This window comes from Caretta caretta, chromosome 5 (assembly GCF_965140235.1).
Source record: "Caretta caretta isolate rCarCar2 chromosome 5, rCarCar1.hap1, whole genome shotgun sequence".
Taxonomy (NCBI): domain Eukaryota; kingdom Metazoa; phylum Chordata; order Testudines; family Cheloniidae; genus Caretta; species Caretta caretta.
Genome location: NC_134210.1, coordinates 124,574,950 through 124,580,949, shown reverse-complemented (window position 1 = coordinate 124,580,949; position 6,000 = coordinate 124,574,950).

Below are 6,000 nucleotides of genomic sequence, written 5' to 3'. Positions count from 1 at the left end.
AAGCGCACACAGAAATCTGGCATTTATTGATCAGAGGAAAGAAGCAGATGCTGAAAGTATAGAGCAATTTAACACATCCTCCCTGGATTACAAAACTCTAGCAAATGAATATAAATGTAGAAAAGAAATAAGGGGGGGGGGGGAATGCAAATATTGCCCTGCCAGCTGTTCAGTGGGGAGTTGAAAAAATGACAGGACTGGTATCTCCAAATGAAAAAAAATAAATCACTATTGTGTACTCAGGAACAGGTTTTGTTTTGTCTTTAAAAATAACTTTTTTCATGTACATGCCATGTCTTACACACATGGGACACAAATACAAATCTTTTGCATGAGAGAGGCAATGACTCCCAGATCCTCAAGGTATTTATGTGCCTATCTGCCATTGATTTCAGTGGGAGTAATACGTTTGATGATCAAGGAATAAGGGTCAAATCCAAAGCCCACTGAGATCAATATGAAGCTTTCAATTTATTTTAATATTCTTTGGATCAGGGTCTGAGCCAATATGGTGATGGGGCCACACAAGAGCACAATGACTACTGGCACCTATAAGTGTGATATGTTTTGATAAAAGGACATATTCCTCCAATATTAGTGGCCTGGACAAAAGATATATAGGGAATCCTATCCACAGAAAAAATAGCCTTAAATCAGATCTAACAGATTTTGTAATATTTAGTTTCCATTCCTTGAATTTGAACAAAATAAATTCACACAGATAATGGCAGGGGGTTATCCAAATACAAATGGATCTCAATGTTAACTCATGGTTAACAAATATGGGTTAGCAATAGTGCTTGTTGAAAAACATTTTGACAGAACCTTTTTCCACATTTTGTTGAAATCAAAAGGTTTCACGGGAACATGTAGAATTCAGCTAAATATTTGATGGGGAAAAGTTGCGATGGATTGTTTCAACTTTATTGTTTTATTTTGATAAGGTCAAAGCATTTAACTCTGATAATACTGAAATGTTTCATTTCAGCTATCATTTTTGATTCATTTCATTTCAACTTTTGTTGAATTACAATATTTTAAAACATTTAATATTAGGCATAATTTTATATATTGTACAAATTAAAATGAAATTCATCAAAATGATGAAGTTGAAAGGAATGTTTTAACCTTACTGGAAGAACACATTTCAACATTATAAAAAAAACAACAACAGTTCAATGGTCCTGAATCCATTTTTTTCAGAAATGTCATTCCATGGGAAATTCTGAAATTTCAGCTTTTCATTCCAATTCAGAATGAAACCAAACTTTGGCAAGAGTGGAATTTCCTGTCGACTGGAAAGGCTACATATGTGGTGTAGTTATGAATAAGATTTACTAACAGTTGTATTGAAAGTTCATTCATGTTAATGATAAAATAAGTTGACAAATGAACTCTATTAGATAACGTGACCAAATAACTGTAAGATATAAAATAATATCCATTAGACAGTGTTAAAAGGAAGCTTATCCTCCATGAACAGTTCTAGAAGTGCACATGGGCCTGATTCACATCTGTGATAGTCCAGCTTTATACCCACGTAACTTCACTGAGAGTAGTAATGCAGCAACATAAAATCAGAGTGATGTGGGCGTGCAGACGGCACTATTATCAGAGTACTATTCTGGTCTGAAGAGGGTGTCTCCTGCTAACATAGCACGGTGTAGACACCACGTTAAGTCGATGTAAGTTACATCACTCGGGTATGTGTGTGTGTTATAGCCTTGAGTGACATAACTTATGTCAACTTAACTGGAAGCATAGACAAGGCCTCAGGGTGCCAACAAAGGCCCCAAGTGCTTCAATTTACTGCAGTTTTTCTACAGAATTTAGCAGAAGTGTGACTCTCAGAAAGTTTTTTGCAGCTATCACCAGCATATTTTTCTGTGGTATAACTGCTGCACTAGGGAACAGAAAATGTGTATTGCATTGATGTGACACTTCATGACAGCTAAAGAACAGGCACAAAAAAGTGAGTCATAAAGGCTCTCTGTAAAAACTTTTTCTACATAAAAATAGATGTAATAAAAAAAAATGACATTACGAAGGCTTAAGCTTCAAATACTGAGCGCCGTTTTTGTATTTAGAGCTTAACCTCAGATTCACTAAATTCTTCAGTTTTCAAAATTAGATTTTGTGACATGACAACTTTTTTTAAACTTTGTTTGGGGGATGCCTGACAGTGTTGGTAATGGAATATGGGGCCTTTCGTTAAAGTCACTGGTTCAATTTCAGGCCATATTGATGGTAATCAAATATATAGCTAACTTTTATGACTTATGGGTTGCAGTGTTAGCTCAGTTTCTGCTGAACAGGTCTTTACAAAGTCACAGTGTTAGCATTCTGGGGAACTACAAAGCTCATATTTAAAAAGATGAATAATATATAGCTAGGTTTTGAATGTGTAACCTGGTTAACATCATGTCTTTGGAAGAGCTACAATCTCTTGAAATGGAATATATTTTGGAAACTGTGCTCCATTGACTTCTGGGAAGGTAGTCTTAATGTGTTTACATAGGTACAGCTAAGACCAGAATCTGGCCCAAAATGAAGAAGTTGAAGCGTGTTCTGCAATCACTGAAGTCAATGGGACAGATTCTAAGTTGCTGCAAATAAGCATAGTTCCATGAATGTCAATTAACTGATTTACACAAGCTGAGTGATCTTGCCTATCAGCACAACACCTGTTAACTTCAGTGAACACAGAACCCAGCCTAGAAGGAGCAAATAGTGTAGTGAGATGCGGTAAAGATGTATAGCTTCAAGGAGAGCTAAGCTACTGAACGTTGTCTATAAAAAAAATAAAGTAAGTGTGAGGGGTTTAGAGATGAGTTATTTGCCTCTGCATTCCCTTACACTGAGCATGCAACAATAATAAAAAAAAACCCTCCATTTAACAAGTGGTACATTGGAGGGAGCTCTTTATACTGCTGCTAGCTGCAAACATGGAACCCGGTGAGTGGAAAAAAATCTGTCGCTATTTTGATGTGACTTTCTAAGCGTGCTCTCTAACTACAAAACTTAATTTAGCTTTAAATCTCCCACCCAGTACTGAGATGCTGCTGTAATAGCCCTGCGCTTATTTGTTCTAGAGTTTCTTATTTAGTGTGAAAGATCTTTCTGAGGAGAGCTGCTGGGATGAAAAATTGTGTCCAGAAACTAAACCGCATAGCCATATATCTATATCTATATATCTCCTTTACTCTCACTTATTCACCCAAGTAGTCCCATTGAAGTCAAGGCTGCAGAAAGTTGCCCCAAATCCGGTATTGTTGGCAGATTTGTGTCATGGCTAAAACATAGGAAGATGGGTTCAGCAGTGGTAATTCTATTATGATCTGGTGAAAATACATCTGCCCTCATTAGTGGGTTCATACTTCTGTGCAGCAAGTGTTGTCCAATGCTGAGAGAAAATTCTCACAAATCAGGATATCTGGGTTCTCTTCTCAACTTTACTACTGAGTCTCTGTGTGTCCTTGTGTAATTCCACTGGGGCTATTTGCCAATGCGAGTAAATTGTCCTATGCATCTTCAATATAAATCAAACTCTGATCCAAAATGTTGGCAATAACTTGTTAATGTTTAATTACACTTATCTGTGTTAAAGTTGCAGGGTTTTTTGGCGGAGGAGAATGAAAGCAATTGATTTTAAAAGCAATGTATATGACTTTAAAAATGTTCAAAGGTATTTAGGGTCAGATATTTATGACAACTTTGGCGTCTTGTTTCTTAGAGACATGGTGTTTTACCGTCAACTTATTTGATTAATTTTGTTCCACTCTTTTAATAGGGATTAATATTTTCTGTTAAGTGTGTATATATTGCAAGCTCTCTAGGTAGGGGATTGTGTTGTAGTAACTGTCTTGTACAACCCCAGGCATACTGTGTTGGCACTTACTGCTGCTAATAATAATAATGGCAGGAATCTATTTATTGCTACGAAGAAAACATTAATACACTGATATCCTATTTTCTAGCTGCCACTGGATGTAATTCTTGTTTTCCAAAAAGTATTTTTCATTATATAGTTACATTTTGCTCCTCTTTAAGCAGAGGTGAAATGGTAATTTTTTTGAACATGGACTTTTAGTAAAATTCTGGTTGAAATTTAAGGTGACCTGAAATTAGCAATGCATGTTTCGTAGACCTCAGAGATAATCTGCTGTCAAATACGATAATTCGATGGATGTCAAACCGTAGGGCCATCTCTTCTTGTGATGTTTGGCTGAATCTATATAAGAGACTAAAAAAGTTCATAATTTCATCAAGATATGAATTTACAACATGGCTGTTTCAGAGAAATTTCTGTAGTGATTGCTTACTGGAAATGACATGTAGCACTTGTAGTTCAACAAAGACCTCAATTTGGGTACAGATGTTTCCAAGAGTGAGGAGACTTGGGGGCTTATTTTCAGAGCTTGATGATGTGCTGGAAGAAAAATGTATTACGGGGAATGGTAGGACTCCTGCAGTTCTCTTCCAATCATTCCGTTACTGATTACATCGTTAGCAATGAATTTGAATCAGGAGTTTGATTAGTGAGTTATGTAAAGTGCAACACAATTTCAGACTGGTTTTATGTTTCTGCATAACTCTACTTGTTATCAATGTTTTGTTTAAAAATGGCCAAAATTATCAGCAATTTTTTTTTAATGGCTCAACTTTTGGATATGCAAGTGAATTGTCTGGATATATGTCCTATGGGCCTGATACTCTTTTATACTAACATTTCTTTGCATCCATTTACCAAAGGGGTACTTAGTGTGAGAGTCAAAGTTCTGTGTTTCTGTCACAGTCCTCCACAGGCTAAAACTATTATTGAAATATCTAATTGGCATATGACCCATAGGAGCTGGACTATGAAGAGTGCATGCTCTACTTTTACGGTATGCTTATAAAAAAAAAACAATTGAACAGGTGTAGGTTTTTTACATCAATGTGGTTTTTCACCAAAAACAAAACAAAAAAAAAGTACGAAAAATGTGTTTGGGTAAAATGACTTTTTAACCAAAAAACTTAAAACTCTCTCTCTTTTTACTCCCCATCCCCTGCTTTCCCACTAGAAAAGGTGGGGGTGGGAGTGTGGGGGAAGAGAGAGGCCAAAATAAAAAACTTGAATTCAAAACATTTTGAAAAGTGATGGTTTCATTTTGAATTTTTCTTCTGGGGAAAAGGGGAGGAATCCTGTCATGCTCTTTTTATATAAATATTTTAGTTCCAGTCTTCAATTTCAACCAGCTCTCCAACACACAGTCATCTGAGCTCAAGTGCAAGAGATTTTTTTTTTAAAGCCAAAATTTATTCTATTCCTCATGCTGCAGAAGGATGTTCATTTGAGAATTATCACTGTTGCCGCATGGTCTGTTTCCATGTCTATTCTGTGCCATTTAAAGTGTTCATAGAATTACATTTTAGCTATTGTCTGTTACCAATTATGACACCAATGATTGACAGGGACACTGTGTCAGACAGAGCCGAGGGTGAAATTGTTTTTGTGGCATTCCCTACCACTTGAGTTCATGACGATCCTTTAGTGCATCAGTGTGAATTACATCTACATTACTTGGTGACTGCAGAATTACCTTGGAAATAGGTGGTCTGGAGACAAATAAGAATATTTCCACATTATTATATACATTTCTTTCTCAAATAGGTGAAGACAAACATTTTCTTTATGCATTTCTAAAGTATCATATATAGACAAATATATAGCTACAAGGCCATTACACAATGGACTGGTTTATTCAGAATAAGGTCAATGATGCAAACAAGAAGCCTGTCTCTTTCAAAGTGACCATATTGTAATTGATCTGATTTTTTTTTCAAAGGAGAAAGCAAAGAGTGTGCCTGTTACGCTGCTCCAGAGAAAAGCATCTAAATCTGCAAGATCGTTTATCTGGTGAAGAAAAATTCACTCATGAAGGGGAAAAAATGAAGATAAAGCTATTCTGGGTCCATAGACTCACAGATTATAAAACCAGAAGGGAACATTGTGATCAT